This window comes from Terrapene carolina, unplaced genomic scaffold (genome assembly GCF_002925995.2).
Source record: "Terrapene carolina triunguis isolate 2854851 unplaced genomic scaffold, T_m_triunguis-2.0 Scaffold88, whole genome shotgun sequence".
Lineage (NCBI taxonomy): Eukaryota > Metazoa > Chordata > Testudines > Emydidae > Terrapene > Terrapene triunguis.
The window spans coordinates 4,961,541-4,983,235 of NW_020664439.1; the positions used below are offsets into that span (position 1 = coordinate 4,961,541).

The window sequence follows — 21,695 nt, forward strand, 5'->3', positions numbered from 1 at the left end:
CTAAAGGGTTAAATTCAAATGTTCCAAAGAAATAAGAAAGAGACTGGTGTGGTGTTTGGATTTTAATCTTGATTCTCCTCCCTACCCTGTTTTGGAAATTATGAAACAAATGTGGCCATCTACAATTCTGCCAACAACTGACAACCACCATGCTTGTGATAAGTGACCTTTCTCCATAGGAGAAATATGGGAAATACCTATTGGCAATATACATTTTTTAATGTTGAGCCAGTTAGAGAGAGAAACATCTCTTGTATACAGATTATGAAAAGGGCAAAAAATTATTTGGCTCAGATAACCAGCCAGAGTTTAGCTAAACCTCTTACTTTTGGAAAATGGTGCTGAAATTTTATGAGAACAGTCTCTCATTACAGGATATGCGAAAAACCAGTTTGCATAAATTAAGGACTACACCTCCATCCAGAATTGAAACCAAACTTGTTTAGAAAGCTGAAAAAATGGGGATAACTTTTTCCCCTCTGCACTTCTTGTCTGAATAAATGGAAGGGCAGAAATAGCATGAGAAAGGCTGGTCTTATGCTATGTTCCATCCAAATGAAATAAGGAGGTAATGAAAATGTCAGGAAGAAGACTTTGTCTATGCAGGAGCTAAAGCCATGTAAATTAAACAGTCAATCAGTGCTTCTAAACTCAATTTAAACATAGTCTGCTCATGTCCACGCTTAGTTAACCTGAATTGCTGATTCAGCAAATATAATTTTAGGTCTAGTGTGTAGGGGACCTACATTTGCTTTGGAGATTTCCTACCCAAATCTGCATATCGAAGAGGCTTAGATAAGCTTCTGGCAAGCACTGAAACTATTTTATGTTTAACGTTTGAACAGTTATGTACCATATAAAATGCTCCATAGATTAGGCAGAGGAAGGGCATTTACCACATAACAAATATGGAACTTGTGTGTGTGTGTGTGTGTGTCTGTGTGTATGCACACACGCGTGTGTGTAGTTTCCAACGAGACACAAGTCAGTTCCTGTTACAATGTCAATTCCCAGCTTGAAATGTACTGGTAGATCAGAAACTCACTGAAACATGGAGCTGGCCCCTAGGAGCTCACACAAGGGTTCTTGAGAGTATGGCACAGTTTGGAAAGAGTTCAATTACTCTGGGATAACAACTTAATAACTTTCCAGATTGCACCACATCATTAGCAGCACTATTAACCTGAGCTCCTATGGGCCATACTCCAGGGGAGTTCCTGCTCTTGCCTCTGTGATTTCAGGGGACTGAAAACAACAACAAAAAATAAGTTTAACTTCAGTTTTGTGTTGAATGGCCCCTGCTATTAGGGGCATTGAGTACATAAACTTATCATTGCAGCTCACCACGGAACTACAGGTAGACTCAGATGAATAAAATATTGTGTAACATCCCCTTAACCTTCAGCACCTGTAGACACACCGCTGAACAGTTGGCTATTAACTAACCCTATTCAGAGAGAGTCTTAGATGAGACAGGATACCAACTATTGAGCCAGCAGCCTCCCCAGATGAGCATGAACCATCCGAGGGCCAGCTAAATTTCTCTAATTCTTAAAATGTGTGACTATCATTATTATATTTCAAGTGGACTGTTACAGTATCAAGGAGTATTGGAGAGAGGGGCTAGCTTGCACCATGATACCAAAACACACCAAACTCATTTTGAGTGGCTTTTTCCATTTTCCAATTGCCCAGAAAGGTTCAGGTCACAAGCATATCACTCGATTCCTATCACACTGGCAGGAGCTTGTCTATTTCAGCCTCTCCTCTTATTTACAAAAAGACTGACTTACTTCCAACTTCCACAAGACCCAACAGCAAGGTATGTTAAATCACATAGAGCAAGGTCTGAAAGGTGTGGGCAGAGGACAGGAAAAGTAACACACACGCAGGCACCCAGAGGGACACATTAAGATGGCATCTAGTACAAATTCAAAATCCACCTCCTCCCAACAAATCTATTCAGCTTTGAAATGCCCCCGTCCCCTGCCCTACTCCTTTTGCCACCCATCCAAAATGGCCATCCTATCATATATGCCACTCTCTCCTTACCCCCTTACTCCAGTCTTCATAATCCAGCCCCACTTCATGTCCACCTGCAGTCGTCAGCGGCTCTCCCCATGTCTTCACCAAATCCCAGTTTCTCTGCCCCCTCTTCACGTCTCTGGGAGTTCTACCCATTCACATGGGTGTCTATTGCTCCCCTGGACAGGTGTCTGCCTTCCCCCATGATTTAATCCCACTGCCTGAAGCTCATGAGGCTGCTAGAACAGCAGGATGGAAGGGACAGCAGGAAGTCGGATGAGTTTCAAAGTTGCTACAGCTGTTTTACCAGCTCCATTGCAACAGTGCAAGGACGGCTCCACTTCCCCCACCTCTTGCTGGCACTCCCCTCCATCTGCAGGCCAGTCAGAGCCAAAGGGAAGTATAACCCTGGAAGCATAACTCCTCCCTCTGCAACTACAGCCACTGCAAAGTGGGAACTCTTCCCACCCCATCCCCAGTGCCTAATTGGGACATTCTGAAAAACAAGCATTTTCTCCTTACAAAAAGAAGAAGGGAAATTCAATGCAATACCCTCTATTAATGTATAATTAAAACTACAAAAAGCCAAGGAATGCTTCACTTAACGCTCCAAAATCAGCATTCACTCAGCTCCATTGCATATACATGCAGAAATGTTCTATTTTCTATTCTTGTTTTTATGTTTAAATCACTGTTTGTGTTGAAAAATATATCCAATGTGCAACACGGCCAAGTCAATTACATAGATTTAGTATTATTGTGACAACATTAAATACAATTAACTCAGTTAGTGTTAATACACATGCCCTAAGTATTTGACTAGGATTCCCAATTGCAGTTCAGCATTGGTTAATGAACAGTACCACTATGTAATTATCTGAAATTATCTCCACATCAATTTTACCTAATGGCCAGCAAGTCATCACCCCTAGGCTGAGGTATCCCTGCAATTCCCAAAGAGTTCAGGATCTGTTTACCTCCTGCCTAACTCATTTGATATAAACTGTGGCACATAATGAAAATCCAAGTTAATTTGGCATGGCTTGTTTCTTTAAATCCTGGGTTTTGCCCACATTTTAAGCACACCAATTGATCATTTAGAACACTAGTGGGAGCTACTTTGGCAGGTGGCTCATAGAGCAATGCAGGGGAAATTTATAAAGAAATACATCTGGGGAGTTTGTGAGGATGGAGTTGATTAATCCAACTGAAATCTCCTAACTCACAGCGTGCCACATGGAGCGTAAAACAATGTCAACATGCACTAGTGTATGCTTTGAGGCACTGAATGTGGTTTTTTTTTTTGTCTCTTGAAACGTGCTGAAAGACTTTGAACTTTAAATCAATCTCCTGTTGTGTGACCTCTTCAACTGCAGCCGACTACATGACCCTGGAGAAAAGGGGTCAATGAAATTATACACTGTAGTCCACAAACACAGCTGCAGACATCAGTGCTACAGGGAAGGGCCAAAGGAAAAAGAAAGATGCTTCAAAAGGAAATCTCTCAGACCAAACAAGAAATATGCAAACAGTTTGCTGCAGCTCTGCTAACGGGTCCCTAGTCAGCAACAGTAATGCAACAAATGGGAAGAGAAATGAATAGCTCATCTCTCACTGACGCAGTTTTCTAGCTGTGAAACAATAACTCCGTTCCCCCCCTCCCCCAATTGTAAAGGACCATATTTCCAAGGAGGGGATGGTGGGTGTATTCAAAACTCCCATATGCACATACACAAACAAGTATATACGTATGGAAATCTGGACACAGAAGCACAATTTGTGCAAGCAAATTGCAACACAGGCACAAAGGCAAGGAGGATTTGTTGTGAAACCATAATGGCCTCCTCTAGTCAAAATATTGGTTTTCAATGATCACCACTTTTCCATGCTCTTTCAGGCCTTCAAGACATAGGACAAATGAATGGACAAGAAGCAGTATTAATAAAGTGAAGGACTAAGCCAGCAACAAATGGACTGGAGAAGCAAAATTGAAACTGAAAATATCAGTAAGCAAATCCAAACTCTTCAGCTGGATAATAAAATTAAAATGAATGGGGTTGGAGAGGCATGCTAGTTTGGACAGAGAGCGTGCTGCAATACAAATTCTCAGCCAGGAAATCTGGGTTCTAGTTCCCATGATACCACTTAGTCATTTATGGCCAAGTGTTCACAAGTAGCTTTTCAAGATAGTTAAGTCCAAAGCAGATTGCAAAGAGTTAAAAAGCGATCTCACAAAATTGGATGACTGGGCAACAAAATGGCAGATGAAATTCAATGTTGATAAATGCGAAGTCATGCACATTGGAAAACATAATCCCAACTATACACACAAAATAATGGGATCTAAATCAGCTGTCACTACTCAAGAAAGAGATAGTGGATAGTTCTCTGAAAACATCTGCTCAGTGTGCAGCGGCAGTCAAAAAAGCTAACAGAATGTTAGGAACCACTAGGAAAGGGATAAAAAGATAGCAAATATTATAATGCCTTGATATAAATCCATGGTACGCCCACACCTTGAATACTGCGTGCAGTTCTAGTTGCCCCATCTCAAAAAAAGGTATATTAGAACTGGAAAAGGTATAGAGAAGGGCAACAAAAATAATTAGGGGTATGGAACAGCTTCCAAATGAGAAGAGATTAAAAAGACTGGGATTTTTCAGCTTGGAAAAGAGACAACTAAGGGGGGATATGACAGAGATCTATAAAATCGTGAATGATATGGAGAAACGATTAAGGAAGTGTTATTTACTCCTTCACATAACACAAGAATGAGAAGTCACCCAATGAAATTAATAGGCAGCAGGTTTAAACAAACAAAAGGAAGTACTTTGTCAAGCAATGCACAGTCAATCTGTGGAACTCGTTGTCGGGGGATATTGTGAAGGCAAAAACAATAACAGGGTTCTAAAAAGTATTAGATACGTTCATGGAGGATAGGTCCATTAATGGTTATTACCCAAGATGGTCATGGACACAACCTCATGCTCTGGGCGTCCCTAGCTTCTGACTGCCTGAAGCTGGGAGTGGATGACAGGGAATGGGTCACTTGATAATTTCCTGTTCTGTTAATTCCCTCTGAAGAACCTGGCCTTGGCCACTGTCGGAAGACAGGATACTGGGCCAGATGGACCATTGATCTGACCCACTATGGCTATTCTTATGTTCTAAAATTTGGGTGCCTCAATTTTTGGTGCCCAAAATTCATAGTTAAAGTCATAAAAGCTTCCAATTTGGGCCATGTGGCAATAAGAAGGAACTGGAGTGGTGTTGGTCCGACCACCCCCTTATGCCCTCGGTTCAGAGCATGAGAGCAACTGTACAGGTGCAGAGCAATGGACACGACTTGCTAGAAACCTCTGGTCTGAGGCACACGGAGTGCATGCGTACCCGAGTGTGGAATACACATAAGGACCAGCACTCGTGGAAGAATCAACCTTTACATATTTTAAGACAGGCACCCAAACAGTGAATCATCCAACATTACAGGCTACTTTTGAATATTTGGGTCTCAAGCTCTCGGTGCCACTGTTTCCCATTTATAAAGTAAAATAAGGACAGTAATACCCCACAGGTGTGTTGTAAGGCTTAATTCATTAATGCTTTTAAAGCCCCTTAATAACCTTGAATGGAAAGCTTGATAGAATTGCAAAGTATTCTTCCTCTATATTTAGAGAGGGAGGTTCTCCATGTAACACACTGGAAAGTGATTCAGACCAAAAATGCCAGGGCCTGACAATAAAAAAAGACTAGACTATATTTGAGCCTATGCAAATCCAAACAATGCTTTGCATAGCTTCTCCAGCTGACATTGGTGTGCACGTTTATGCTGTTACAGTGGGTCTTTTGCCTTTTAGATCTTTTTCTCGTTAGTCATTTTCCCTCCAATGGCAAATTTTTAAAAATCTATTCCCTTTAAAAACATCACACTTGATTATTGATCACACTAGAGGAAGATTTCTACCAAGACTAGATTTACCCTATTTGTAAAGTGGGAATACTCCTATTTATTTTCTCCGCAGAGGAGATGTCAGTTCATGTTCCCTAAAGTCTTAAAATTCACCAAAAGTCTCTCACAAATCTCGATCGGTCCCCTTGAACTCCAGCTTATTAAAAGAAACAATTATTTATTTATTTATTTATTTTAAATGTTAGTGACTGTGCATGGAATCCAACACAAGCAGTTGGATTCCACTTTTCCTGAAGATCCCCCAAAACTTTATCACTTATCTCTGGCTGGATCCCATCTTGGTAACCCTCCTCCCCAAAGTCTCAGACCAGCACCAAGCACAGCAGCGAGATCATTATGGACAAAAGTCTACTGCATTTTGCAGTGGGATAGAAATATTGTTCCCCACCCAAAATTGTTGAGGCCGATTCTGGAAATGTGTAACACCTCTATTAATTCCCTGTAGGCTGACTCATCTTCCAGCCTTCCATTTCTGCAACTCTGAAGCATCTGAATGTGCTTGGTGCACACACATACTTCCTATTCATTCTTCTGTTGGTCTCCCTAAGTGATGCAGCAGGATCTCTTCATGTACCGATTGAGATGACATGAAACCATCACAGAACTCTTGCCTTGAACCTCAGCTTACAATCCAGACTCTAGCAGTCTCATGCTTGGCCAGGTGCTTTTTAAAAATGAAATATTAAGATTTGCAGTAGATAACACTTTAAAGTATTTAAAACACACACTTTCAATGCAAATCTTTGAGGTTTGTTTTTTTCTGCTGCTCCATAACAGCACATTGGAGCTGCTGGCCACACTAGCTTCAGCATTATCCCAGTCAGGAATAATGAGATAATAAAATCTGAGTAAAACAAATTATTTTAGGGAGAAGCATAGTCTACAGTTCTAATCCTAACTCCGACATGGACTCTTTCTGTGGCCTTAAACACATTTTGCAAATGGAAACAATGCTTATGCAAGGCATTTCCAGTAGACACAGAGATGTATTAATGCCACTGTACAAGTCATGGGTAAGACCTCATTCGGAATACTGTGTATAATTCTGGTCACCCATGTTCAAGAAAGATAAACTGAAAGTACAACAGGTGCAGAGGCGCTACTGGGATGATCAGGAGAATGGAGAGCCTATTTTATGAGGGGAGACTGGAAGTGCTTGGCTTGCTTAGTCTTGCAAAAAGAAGACTGACATGGGATAGGACTGTTCTCTATAAATACAGTAGGGGGGCAAATACCAGGAAGGATGAAGAACTATTTAAGCTAAAGGACAATGTTGGCTCAAGAACAAATGGATACAAACTAGCCATGAACAAATTCAGATGGAAATTAGGTGGTTTCTAACCATCAGAAATGGTGAGGTTCTGGAACAATCTCCTAATAGGAGTTGAGGAGGCAAACAACTTCATACATTTTGAGAGAGAGATGGACAAATTTCTGAGTGCAACTGTATGGCAGGTTTGCTTGTGATGGTGGGGACAGGGTTCAAGAGCCTTGTGGTCACTTCTGGTTTATGTCTTATGTTCCTAAAGCTCATGCTTCAGGGTTTCAGACATCCACCAGGAAGGGTCAGGAAGGAATCCTCTCCCAATGTACTCTGTGAGGGTTTTTTTTTATCCCCTTCCTCTGAAGCAACAGAGATGGCCATGGCTGAAGTCAGAACATTAGACGGGATGGGGCAGGGCTCTGACGTGACACCAAGCATTCTCTCTCTCGTAGGTGTTTACTGACATGCTCAGAGACTAACTGATCACTATATGTGGGGTCAGCAAGGAATTTTTCCCCAGGTCAGATTGGCAGTGACCTGGGGATGTTTTTGCCTTCCTCTGCAGCATGCGGATGCAGGTCACTTGCCATGATTATCTGAGTATATCTCACTTCATCATTTCCCTGCTATTGCAGGGGTCTTGAGCTCTAGTGCACCTCAGTGCCTCCTATTCATAAATGATCTGAACAGGGGGTAAACAGTGAGATGGCAAAGTTTGCTGATGATTCAAAATTACTCAAGATGGTTAAGACCAAAGCTGACTGCAAAGTTACAAAGGGATCTGACAAAACTGGGTAACAAAATGGCAAATGAAATTCAATGTTGATAGCGGCAAAGTCATGCACATTGGAAAACATCATCCCAACTACACATACAAAATGATGGGGTCTCTATTAGCTGTTACCACTCAAGAAAGAGATCTTGGAGTCACCGTGGACAGTTGTCTGAAAAACATCTGCTCAATGTGCAGTCAAAAAAGATAACCAAATGTTAGGAACATTAGGAAAGGGATAGATAATAGGACAGAAAATATCATAATACCACTATATAAATTCCTGGTACACCCACACTTTGAATACTGCATGCAGTTCTGGTCGCCCCATCTAAAATAAGCACACATATTAAAATTGGAAAAAATACAGAGAAGGGCAACAAAAATGATTAGGGGTTTGGAACAGCTTCCACATGAGGAGAGATTAAAAAGACTTGGACTGCTCATCTTAGAAAAGAGACAATTGAGGGTGGGATATGATAGAGGTCTATACAATCATGAATGGTGTGGAGAAAGTGAAAGTGTTATTTACCCTTTCACATAACACAAGAACCAGAGGTTACCCAATGAAATTAATAGGCAGCAGGTTTAAACCAAACATAAGGAAATACATCTTCACACAATGCACAATCTGTGGAACTCATTGCCAGGTGAGGCCATTGTTGGGAAGGCCAAAACTATAATGGAGTTGAAAAAAGAATTAGATAAATTCATGGAGGATACATCCATCCATGGCTATTAGCCAAGATGATCATGGATGCAACCCCAAGCTCAGGTCTCCCCAAACTTCTGACTGCTCGAAACTGAAACTGGATGACAGGGGGTGGATCAGCGGCGGCTCCAGGCACCAGCGCTCCAAGCGTGTGCCTGGGGCGGCAAGCTGCGGGGGGCGCCCTGCCGTTCCCTGCGAGGGTGGCAGTCAGGCTGCCTTCGGCGGCATGCCTGCGGGAGGTCCGCCGGTCCCGCAGATTCAGCAGCAATTCGGCGGCGGTTACGCTGAATCCGCGGGACCGGGGACCTCCCGCAGGCATGTCGCCGAAGGCTGCCTGACTGCCGTGCTTGGGGCGGCAAAAAAGCTAGAGCCGCCCCTGGGTGGATCACTCGATAATTGCCCTGTTCTGTTCATTCCCTCTGAAGCATCTGGCATTCGCTACTGTTGGAAAACAGGATACCCAGCTAGATGGACCATTGGTCTGACCCAGTGTGGCCATTCTTATGGTCTCTGCCTGTGGCACATAACAATCTAATCACCTACGAGTCTCATTTACATGTTCTCTCTTCCATTGTTAGGTTCAGTGTGCGGGTGCTTGGGAGTATTGATGGCCTGTGATATACAGGAGATCAGACTAGATGATCTAGTGGCCCCTTCTGGCCTTAAACGCTATGAATATGACTGATGGTAGCATTCTTGAGGAGCAGGGAGTCCTTGGTTTCAGTGAATTGCTTCTATTAAACTATTACATCAAGAACATAATGATGAAACTGGATTTGTTTCTCCCTCAGAGTCCTCAAACTCTGACTCCGTGCCTCACGCACTTCTGCACTTCCTGTTAGATGCATGTGGTGCCCACAAAATGGCCTGTGCTGCACGGATGTACCACACATGAATGTGTACACAAAACCCTTTGAAATTAAAAACAGAAGTATCATCCCAGTGCTAGGCACGATTCACACCTGTTGATTTAATCTGATCAGTCCTGAGTGCTCTTCCCAAAGAAGAAACCTGAGGGGGCAAACGCTCAAGGGCCTCAGACAGGGTAGTGCAGGTGCAGCTGTGCTCTGTTCAGCGATAAAAAGATTTTATTGAACAGCATGCCATTTACAGCAGAGCAACGCTTTTACAAGGCCCTTCATAAACTAACGGTATATGCAGCTAAGGCAAGATATACCACCACAGCTAAAATTTCTACTAGGCACGCCTCTGGCTGGTAGCACAGAGCAATGCTGCCTGGAAAATGGCAGTCAGCTGACATGCTTGGAGACACTTGTCTGAATTAGCTTAAGGAAGAAACTAGTTTGCTGCAGCCCTGCTCAAAATCTCCCCAGCCTGCAACAGTCAGGCAACAAATGTGAGAAGAAACGAACAGCTGGGCGATCTCTGCTGCGGTCTCCCTGCTAAACTGTCAGCCAGGAATGATAGTCTTCTTCCCAGGCTCACAGCTCATGTGTCCAGACCCTAAACGCACATGGTAGTGACCGAACAACGAGAATTACATATGCAGGCAGGAGTGAACATCCCTGAAAAATCCTGAGAACACAGAGAATCGAACCAGGAGTCGAGAAAATAGACACACAACTTGTACAGTCAGCTCAAATGCCTTGCTTTCCCTATCCTCGGTGTGCTAGAATGCAAACCTGCTGTCCCTCTTCTATTGCACGGCACATCACCTAGGCATTTTATAAAAGAGGAGATGCACTCCACACTGTCATTTAAACAGAAAAATGCCAGCACTGGAGACTAGCTCTGTATATTTATAGTGCAAAGAGAAAGGCCATTCCAAAGGGAAAGGATAGCTTTGAGTTGGTGAGAGTCTAAGCAATGTTTCTGCAGCCTTTAAGAACCCATTTCTTGCTACCTGATCCAAGAAGTGTTTCGGGGTTCACTGTCATTTCACTTACAACTAAGAGACCACACAGCCCATTTCCAACTTATGGAATTTCCCCAGACGGTCTGATTTTGTTTCTCAAGGTCAATGCAATATCACTTAGCAATAAAAGAGTTTCTCTTACCTGTAGCTGAATGGAGACTCTCCAGACTCCAGTATCTTGACAGTACGCCTCTCATCCCACCACCACCGCACACTATCCCGCTGCTGTCCGAATCCGAACCCGGAGAGAGCCCAGAGCTTCCACTGCTACTGCAATTTTCTCCACTGTGTGCCCCACTGGACTCGCTGGGGCATTGCTGGGTCCTCATGCAGACAGGTAAAAGTGAGAGCCAAGGGCTCTGCTGTGCTGGAGGAGGAAAGAGGCTGAGCACTCTGTGGCTGCACTCAGGGCAGTGGTACCTGGTACTGCTGTCTAAGGGCTGAGCTGCATTCCTAGCCCCTTCCCCGCTAGTCGGCTGCACGATGCAACCTGACATCATAGGGGTCCATTAAGGAGGCTCCCTCTGTGGCAGCTGAAAAGCTCTCAGCTGCAGTTTCCAGAAGCAGATTTGTACTAAAGCCGGTCTTGATGCATTAAAAAACCCAGGGTGGGACAGAGATCTTCATTTCCAGTCCCACAGAACTGTCAGATTAAACCATAAATGGGGACAGCAGAATTCATGCATTTTTAAAAGGCCCAAGCGAGAAAGACCTTGTCTTATCTGCTTCCCCCGAGAACACTCAGAAAGGACTTAACATGCAAACTAATCATGGTCAGTATTGGCTGCTGCTACTGCTATTAAAAACTAGTTTAAGTATTTAGAACAAGAATTGAAAATGAAAAATAAATGCTCAAAGCTGGAACAGCAGATTGGGATTCAGTGAGGCTGCTGCTGTGAGCATGTGAGCTTTGAATAATATCATTTATAATCCACTCCCATTCTGTAAAAAACGGGATGGTCTCTCTGTTCAGTTATGTGATTGCTTGCAGAAGACCCAAGTTAAATGGAATGATTGACTCTCTTTTCTTAGTTAATTAAAATATGCTCATTAGCTTCCAAGTGCCAGAGTACGTCGATAGCATGGAAAGAAGAGGTGATCTGCAGGGATGCTGTTTTCCTGGAAGATGGAGCAACAACTATTCTGTCCCCAAGAGCTTTGAAGCATGGCACAGGTTCCAGTGCAAAGAGACACTTCCAGATGAGCCTCTCATTGCCACACTCATCAAAAATCCTGCCTTGAGGCAGCAGTTTTGTCAAACACTTTTAAAAATAAGCTAGCAGTGAGCACATGGTTTGCACTGTAGCAGAGATTGTGCAAACTGCTCACCCCAGTGAGAAATGAGGATTTCACATTTTTTGTTTATATAAAAAGAAGGGAACTCACAGTTAGCAAAGCCGGCACCCTTTATGGTGTATCACAAGAATTTTCATGAGGCCAGGTCAGCTCATGAGAGTTGTGCTGAGGGGACCGAAATTGTCAAGCCTACGAGTCAAAGGAAGGTACATTATTGCAGACAGACAACCTGACTATCCCATTACTTCCATCTATTTCACATCAGTGGAACCTGATCGACTTCAGCGAAGTTATTCCTAGTTTACACGGGTGTAAGACCAGAATCAGGCCCACAGTCTGCTGCTTCCTTCCTCTACCCACAAGATTCCAGGCACTAGTGGCAGCTGAGGGAGCCTCAGGCACCATGGCTCCTGCACTGAGTGGAGTTACTCCAGATTTACACCATTGTAACTTGAGATCTTGCCCCTCAGCTCTGTATTGCCAGTGATAGTAAGATATTTCTGATGGGGATGTTCAGGGAAATTGCCTGTTAGTTTAATGCTTCCCATTTCCCATAACACTCAGAGAGATGGAGGCACATCTCTCTCGTACATAGAGCTTCGTGGCTGACATTAGTAATAGACATATCAGTCACCCTGGGTGGCACTCTGAAGTGGCAAGGGCCCCTGTAGTAAAACAAAAGAGACAAGCCTTCAACCAGATGGGTCAGCTGCGAGAGCCACCCCATCATGCTTCCATTAGTAGGGCAGACTGATATGTCTTTAAAAGTGCCCTTTTTCAGGGGTTTTATTAGACTAGAATGAAATCTGAGGATTTGGTTTAGCAAACCTTAAACAAAGTTTTCTAACTGTTCACATGTAATTCCTGCCGAGTACAGACATTTTAAAAAGAGGTGTCGTCTAGTGGTCTGAAAACAGGTGTTGGGTCCAAGAATCCCCAAGTTCAAAATCCCACCCCTGATGCCGCCTGCCTTTCTGGCCTTGGATGAGTCACTTCACCTTTGTTTCCCTACCTGAAAAATGGGGATAATGTTTACCCACCTCACCGGGGTTATGAGAATTAGTTACTCTTTACAACAGGCCGAGAAGAGGAAAACAACTCTATAGTGTGATTATTTTTGCGCTTTCCCCTTTGGTGTTCCTCCCAGGATCCTGATCCAGCATGTACCAGGCTGTGTGTAAAACCTGGGATGGTTCTCCAGAGGAAGACTTTTCTTTGGTTGCTCCAAAGGCCCAGTCAAGAATTTGGAGCGGCTAGCCTTAGGTCATTTCATCCTTCTTTCTCAGAAAAGACATCTGTCATAATGATGGTCTATGCAGCTATATAATCTGTTTTCTCTGAGGAGTCTGTGAACTGCCATTTTGTGCCTCTGTTCAGATGCAGAATGGTACAGTGTGAACATAGTGTTCCCTCATAAGACTTTATGTTTGTTCTCCATTCATTGTTCTCCTTAATCCAACATAAGATACATGGACTAAAATACACACATTCTGGCCTTTGTGTATGAAAAAGCAAAACGATGGTGAGGGTCTCAGAAAGTGATAAAGGAAAGTCAGAACAATGGATTTATGGATAAAGCTGGTCTGGGTTCTGATTAGCTGAAGCGCACAACAGATCGGCTCTAAGCCAGTCAAAATCCAGGCAGCCACTATTATTGAGATTCCTAAATACAGATCTAGGAGTGGACCCTAACTTTAGGTACCAGAGTTTGAAATTTTTGGCTTTAATAATTCTATCAAAGGGAAATAAAGATGTTATCCCACGATCATTTTCTCCTGCTCCGACATAGAAATCACTTTGGGTTTGCCTCAGTAGTGGGGCAGGAAAATATTTTCCTGGGACAGAGTTCTATTCCACGGATGCTTTCTCAAATGGAAAACCCTTTGTATTCCATCACTTCTGGGTATGACAAAGCACTTAACAATGTCCAGCCATTCAGACAGCTTGTCCTTGAACAGTCCAATACGTCTTTATAATAAGCAGCACTTGGAGTAGCAGCAATAATAATGTTCCATTTCCATTGGGGATGAGGGAGTTCCATTAAATTGTCTTTTAAATACAGAAAAATGAAAGACACCTGTGGTTTCATATTTGAATACATGCACCCTACTGTGTCTCTCAATATAGAAATGTCCCTGTATTCTCAAGTTGACTGAAATAGAACTACTCCTCTTTGCTGTCCAGTCAAATCTAACCAGAATTGCTCATATAATAACACACACTAAAAGAAGCATTGATTGATGGGAACATATAACAAGAACAAATATCGATAGTGGGGTTACACACACTAAGTATAGCTAGAGTGCATCAGAGAGGCAGTGTGGTCTAGTGGCTAGGACACTTGATGAGGAATCAGGAGACCTAGATTATACTCCCACCTCTGCCACTAATCTGCTGTAAATCATTCTCTCTGTGCTCCTTTGTTTACCCTCCCACCCTTTGCTTGTCTTTTCTATGTAACCTGTAAACTGCTTGGGACTCTTACTATGTGTTTGTACAACCCCTATCGCAATGGGTCCCTAATCTCCGGTGGAATCTGTAGGTGCTATTGTAATAGTAATAATAAAATAGTGACCTCATGGGTCACTGGATAGGCATATTTTAATACAATGTAAGGAATATATAAATACTATAAAGCATGGCTGCAGAAATCCCACTCAGGAACCCCATCCCACCTTGGAGAGATGCCATCTACTAACACATTTCTGCACGAAGATGGGATAGAGTATTATCTGTATTGTAGCAGGGCCTATGAACTCCAGTCACAGATGAGGGCCCTGTTGTGCTAGATGCCGTACCACACGTAACAAGAAGGCAACCTTTGTTCAGGAGAGCTTAATCAAATAGCCGCTGTGTTCACCTGTTCTTGTCTTATGTGTTTGAAGATGGCTAATTTGGGGGAGGGAGGCAAGTGGATTGTCTACACAGCTGTTTATAGTTTTCTAGGATTTTCTTTCACTTTTCCAATTAAAAAATGGATAAGAAAGGTTTTGTGGATATACAAAAACATTTTTCCCTAGGTAGGTAGTGCACACGTTCCCATTTAAATGCTCTCTAATACACAGGTACGCAGTAATGTTTCACACTGGGAACCAGCTAGCACAGCTTTCAATATATGATACATGTGGCAATCTTTGAGAGAGTACACATTGCCAGAGCAAACACTGGTGGTTAAGATTAGATGCAGTATGTCAATCTTAAATCCATTTAATCTTTCTATGATTTATAGACAGAGTGCAAAATAAAGATGACATTGCAATTAGCTTCCAACCATTTAAACTCTATAATACCCGCTCCATGGTTAAAAGGAGAAGGAATTGACATTTCAAGCTACAGCACTAGCTTTTAAGGTGTGCAAGTGAGAACACACACACATGTGCGCACCCCCCCCACACACACACACTTTTTTTGTTCTATAATGTCGGTTTCATAACCACTTTGCCCTTCAAGAAGAAAAAGCGCAAAAAACTATGTGAGTAAAACAGCCTATCTTGTTATTTAGCCAAACTACAAGACTGCTAAATATTTATAAGATATAATGAAGGCCTCTTATTAAGCTATTGTTTCTCCCCTTGAATAGATTTCTCCAGCAGTTGTCAAACATCTTCACATTAACTGTTGCCCAGTGTGAGCGTAACAGCCTATCCATCGCTGGGAAAACAGGATGAAAGTCAGCCACAGGATGCTGAGCAAACAAACAGTCTCTCTGCTGAAAAAACATTTTCCTGTACCCAAGCAGGTCATCTTACTAAGCGAATCCCTAACTCTGCTTACACTGACACTGCTCTCTGTGTGTCTAGTTCATGCAGACGTAAAAACTCCCTATCCATGGGGCTTACACGAAAATAAAAATGGGCCAGGTTTCCCAGGTGCCATGGCCAGAGCAATGGCAGGTAGTTCTCTCACCACTGGTAAGAAGGAAGCAAGCTCAGGGCTCATGCTAGCATCAGTACTGATGCTGCCGTGCACCCTGGTGAGCAGCTGAAGTGTACCCAGAGGCACCATTCTTTAGTTCATCTCTTGGGTTGTCGGAGGACAGGTAAGTTAAATATCCTTTGGTTCTTAAGGCTGGTCTACATGGAGGAAATTTCCAAAAAAATTCAACCTGTTTTTCAAATTGGTTCAGCTGGGCCAGTGTTAAAACTTGCTGGAGAAATAGTGGAGACCAGGCTTAGGAAGTATGAACTGGTTACAAGAATAAGGAGGTCTCATCTGGTTCACTAAGAGTGATCCTATCCCCCTAAATCAGGTCTACACTTCAACCCTGAACAGTTTTAAAACTGGCTTAGCAGAGCCAGTTTGAATTTGGGAGGAAATTTTCCCAGTGTGACAGAGTAGATGATATCCTTGCTGTCTTGGTCAGCTGAAAGAGGTTTTCATATTGAAGGCTGTGTGTCAGCTGTTCCTGAGAACATGAGGGATGTTCCATTTGCCTAGAGGGGCAAGGCAACACCAGCCACTGCGGTAACACGTTACTTCAGAAAGTCCTTAGAGAAACCATTCCTCAGGTAGGAACTCTCCAGCTGCCATTATGTTTTGTTTTGTTCACACTGAGTTCCAACATTTGATTCTAGACACAGCCCTGTTTTATTATTCACAGCAAGTGTGGCATAAGATGCATCCTTTTATAAAACATTTACTTCGGTTTCAATGGTGGCCTTTTGATCTGACGTTTCTCCTCTCTACATTCTCCCATGAGGAGAGAGCAAACTCTGTTGAGTTTGGTTCACCTGGACTACATCATCCAAATGTTTCATGGCAGTCTGACAATGGAACAACCCTAACAGGTTTCCTTGGACCAAAACCATCAGGACAGTCATCTCCTCAGGACTCTCCTAACACTCTTATCCATCCATTCTTCAAACCATGGCCCCCTCAAAATCTCATCATTCCTCTCTTCTAGGAGGTCAGTGACCAGCCCTCCCTTCTTCTTTGTACTGGGCCCAGTAGCCCCTCTTTGGGACCTTCAGAGGGTGCCAAGTAGCTGCTTCTTCACATTTTCTAGAAATCAGGCTTGGGCTGCTCTCTCCAATCCACCAGAGTCTTGATGAGAGGAGAAGCAGAAACCGGTGTTTCCTGTCCTCCTTTGTACTCACACATTGGAGTGGGAGATGGAAAAACACTCCCTTTTCTACTTTAGGAAACTGCTAGCATCATAGACTCCCATAATCCCCAGTGTGCAGATATTAGTGAATGTGTTAAGTCTTATGCAGTGTCAATACTCCTGTGGTGAGCCTGGTAGCCAGCTGTAACGGTAGAGGAAATGTTTCCTTTCTTCTCTCACCCTATAATGGAAAGAGGCAGGTATTTTCCTGGACCACCTCAAAGACTCCAACAATTTGTGTGTGCACAGTGGGCTATTCCAGGATGCCACCCCAGAAGCCAAATAATGGGAGGACAATTCACATAACACCCCCTGAAAGTCTGGGAGAGAGTACTCAGCCTCAGAAAAGGGAGGTGCTGGCAAGGTGAGAGGCAACTGGCCCACCTGAAGAGAGCAACAATAATGCTGGGGTTCGGTCCTGGTGGAGGGAGGGAGAGGGAGGGAGAGATAGGCCAGCTGACAGGGAGGGGAATGTACTTTTCAACTAATCTCATCCCAGGTCTGCAAACTGTTTGTGGATCTAGGATGTTTGCAACTAGGATCAGAACCTGAATTTTGCTCCCAGTCTCTAGACGAGTTGATCTTGTCCTCTGAGGCAGTGTACTGAGACACAGTTTCTCAGGAATATATGACCCAAAACATAAAGGATTCATAGGATTCAAAGTCAATACCTGGAATTGCAGCAGGTAATGGGTAGGAAGCCAGCAGAGCCTCTGGAGAAGAGTTGTGATATATGCCCTATGGTCGACTTTGCTAAGCAAGTGGACATCTGTGTACGACACTCACCGAAGCTCCCAATTTGTTTTTTTTAAATGTACCATCACCTATGGTACACTGCCATAGACCAGTCACAGCGGCACGGGTAACTGTTGCCAGGCATCAACTGGAGAGGAAAGGTCATAACCAAATAACTAAACACTAATGGCAAAAGCACTTAGTGTAGCAATCAATGCCACCTTAGATTCCCAGAGCGGCCAGGGAGTCAGGAGTTCCACGGCAGATTGCAAATCTCCTTGACAAACCATGGTCCTATCTCACTCAATAACCTTTGCAGAGCACAACCACCTACCAGTATCACCCTACACTTGTCTGGACTAAGGCTCAACAAACACACTTTCATTCAGACTCCACCGCACATAGGGAAAACAATACACAAGCAACTGATTTTTAGTAAAAAGGAGTTAGAGCTGCATCTCCTCCACCTACTAGTGTCTCATAAGCATCCCTACTGGCCTCATTGAACAAAGGGGTGTGTAGTGGGGCAGCTGCCCCACTCCTGAGGAACAGGGGTTAAAAGCAGCCCTGGGGAGGGCTGTGGCTGGGAGAAAGCAGCTACTAGGCTGATTGGGGAAATAGCCACAGCTGTGGCCACACCCCAATCAGGCCACACCTGTTCCTATAAAAGGCCAGTGAGCCAGGAGCTGGCAGAGACTCCCTCTAGCTTTGAGAGGGAGGGACCTGCTGCAGGGAGCTGAGAGAAGGTACCTGAAGTGAAGCAGGGCTGGGGGAAGGCCAAGGGAGCTGGGGAGCTTGGGCCTGGAAACCCCCAGGCTACGGCCTAGTGGAAGGCCAATTAGGTACTGGGGTTGCAGGGGGCAGCCCACGGGTAGGCAGAGGCAGCAGGTCCAAACCCCCCTTGCCTATGATGAATGGCTTTTACACTGCAGTCTGCCCCAGTGAGCGGGGGCTAGATGGTGACTGGCAGTAGCCCACCACTGAGGCAAGGTGGGGATAGAGGGTTGGGGGTTCCCCTGGGTGGGGAGACCCTGAGAGTGTGGGGGTATTGCCAGGGGGCAGCACCCCAAAGACAAGGGGCATTGGGTCCTGGGAGGGACACGGGGGCCAGCGGCAGCGGGAGACACCGGCCTGCAGAGGCTGCTCCGGAGCTGGAAAAAGAGCTAATTCCCAGGACACCAGCAGGAGGAGCTGCAGGGGTGAGTCCCGCCCCGTTACAGGGTGACAGATTGGAACTTTGCAGAACCTTACAAGAAACCACCCTTGGAACATGCAATTAACTGTCTGACCCCAACCTCTGGAGTCTCTAAGAGGAAAGAATCAAACTTCTGCATCTCAATTATCCCAGACATGAATGTAAGGATCTAAATTGTTAGAAGACCATGCACAGCATCCTTTTGTCCTAGTACAAGGGACAGAAGCATGGATGAAGATCACACAATTTCCCCTGCATTAATCACGCACCCTCAATGAATGCCATGCATCATGGCCATCATCCTGCCATACAAGGAGGACTGGAGGGAAGTCTAGGAAATTTCCAAACTCACAGAAGCCTCTGTAGAGCCCCCTGCCCAACCTGATGGAAGGAGCAGATTCTGGAAGTGGGGATTTTACCAAAATCCATCACCTGGCAACACACAACACAACTGCAGGAGGCCTCCATTTTCCTTGCATCAGTGTATACAGTGGCTTTCCATGAATTAAATGATTATTAATACAGAAGCTATTTAAACTTTAAAGTCAAGAATAAATATTAAATGATTTTAAAAAGATCTGGTAAACAGTCATAATCAATTTTGTTATAAATAACCCACAGCTCTGTCCAGGGCAGCAATTATAAAAACAGAGCTGTGTAAGAAATGAAATGTACATATTTTTATACTGCAGCTGCATCCAAGATGTTTTTGATCTTAAGATTCACCAGTGAGCCTGGAGCATTGCCCAGTCAAATGGCTTAGTTTTCTTACTGGCTTCAGAGAAATATCCTACCAGGATGAAAATGGGCAAGCAAACACAAACATACACTATGGTAACCAGATGTTCTGATTTTATAGGGACAGTCCCGATTTTTGGGTCTTTTTCTTCTATAGGCTCCCATTACCCCCACCCCGATTTTTCACACTTGCTGTCTGGTCACCCTAACATACACATACACACACACATACACCCCTTTTACATGAAGCCCTAGTAGTAGTTGATCACTGAGATGGCAACGCTAGGAAAAGCGTCTTACCCTCTCCAGAGGATTTTGTTAATATGAAAAGGTTTTGTGGCATTTCATTCCAGTTTGCTGCAGCTTCAAGCAGAATTCCTGAGGTTCATGTGTAGGTCATAACATTAAACATTCACTCGTATTCACTGCTGATCTCAGAATATTCTGTGCCTCCCAGAAGATGCAACTTTAATGGTCCCTTTTGCTGGGGAAGTGTTTTCTACAAACCCAGGGCACCACCTATTGGTCAGTCCAAATTCACTTTTCATTTTACTTAAAAAAATAATAATAAAGTTTCAACTATTTCCATATAAATAACCCCCACTGGGGGCTACTATGAATTTCAAGTTCTCTGAGCCAGCTGCACTCAGAACATTAGTATTATTTATTTCTATTGTGGCAGTGCCTAAAGGATCCCAAATGGATTAGGGCTTTATTTGACTAGGCAAAACACAGACAAGCTCCAGAATGCTCACAATCAGAGCCTAAGATTTAAACAATATGCAACTGGTGAATAAACTAACACTCAGGATGGAGGCAAGACAAGGTAACAGAGTTATAGTGATGTCAGTAGTCACAGGTCGCTACTGTGATCTGTAGACATCTCAGCAAAGGTAGGGATTTGAAACAGGCTAAGGCAGCAGCTTTGTGAATTGTATTGGAGAGTTCTTCCCAAGCCTAAGCAGCAGTAGGGGAAAAATCACAAAGGTGCTTGTGGGAATAGCACACAGGCCGGCAATAAATGCCATCATTGTCAGCAGAGCAAAGGAGGGAGGGGGTGACATTGTGATAAGAAATAGTTTGTTTTCTGGTCTCCAGGGCTAATCCGCAGCCTCTGTTTGAATTTTATTAACCACCATAAAGCAAACAATTTTTAAACCAGCTGTTCGTAATACTCTACTTAAGTAGATGATTAGTGCAGATGTCGGTTATCCTGATAAGGATTAAAATCTGTATACCCAGTGTTAGTTTATCAGGGTGACTATATTGCTGAAATCATAGGGGGAAATTTTCAAAGGCACAAATGGCATTTCTGTGCCCAATTCCCACTGCCTGTAAATAGGAGTTAGGCGCCTAGCTGCCAACTGTGCCTTTGAAAATCTTCTACATAATGTTCTTTATGCATCCCACTCTGAAACTGCTAGAGTTATCAGCTTATCTTTCTGCAGATATGGTTATCTGGAGAACACAAGAACCTGTTTAATAAAGTGTGAGGCTTGCATTTGAATTTTAAAAAAATTCAAGTAACTGGAAATTAAGTAGACATCTGATCTCATGCATATTCCACATAAAAATACAGCACATATCCTTCTTTAACATGATCTCTTAAATACTGGAGACATTTAGTTCTCAAGGCTCATTTAGCTGTTTTAGTGCCTATTTAGCAACTTAGAGAATCTTACCCCAAAGATCTCCAGCTAGCATGAGGCAGACACTCTGTTGTGTTTGTCAGAACCTAATTAAACCTGCAATTTAGGTGAGATCATCTTGAGCTAGGTGAAGTTCCCATGGAACAGTAGAACATCCCCTTTCACCACCAAGTCTTGCTCTACATTATTACTATTGATCTATTTTTCTCAGTTGCAGGTTCACACTTTGCAGGGGCGGCTCTATGTATTTCGCCGCCCCAAGCACGGCAGTCAGGCGGCTTTCGGCGGCATGCCTGTGGGAGGTCCGCTGGTAACGCGGATTCGGCGGCATGCCTGCGGGAGGTCGCCAGTCCCGCGCC

The 21,695-nt window shown here is 43.7% G+C and overlaps 1 protein-coding gene across 2 annotated transcripts in view; it reads right to left on the reverse strand.

Annotated features, from left to right (window-relative positions):
• Positions 1 to 21,695, reverse strand: part of ARHGEF4 (Rho guanine nucleotide exchange factor 4) — a 180,203-nt gene that overhangs the window by 144,757 nt on the left and 13,751 nt on the right. Inside the window, exon 1 of one of the 2 annotated variants that reach the window (XR_003899793.1) lies at positions 10,762 to 11,050. The exons of the other annotated variant lie outside the window; for it this stretch is intronic. The gene's annotated coding sequence lies outside the window, so the exon portion shown is untranslated. Of the gene's footprint in view, positions 1 to 10,761; positions 11,051 to 21,695 lie in introns of those variants that run through there. 2 annotated transcript variants of the gene reach the window in all.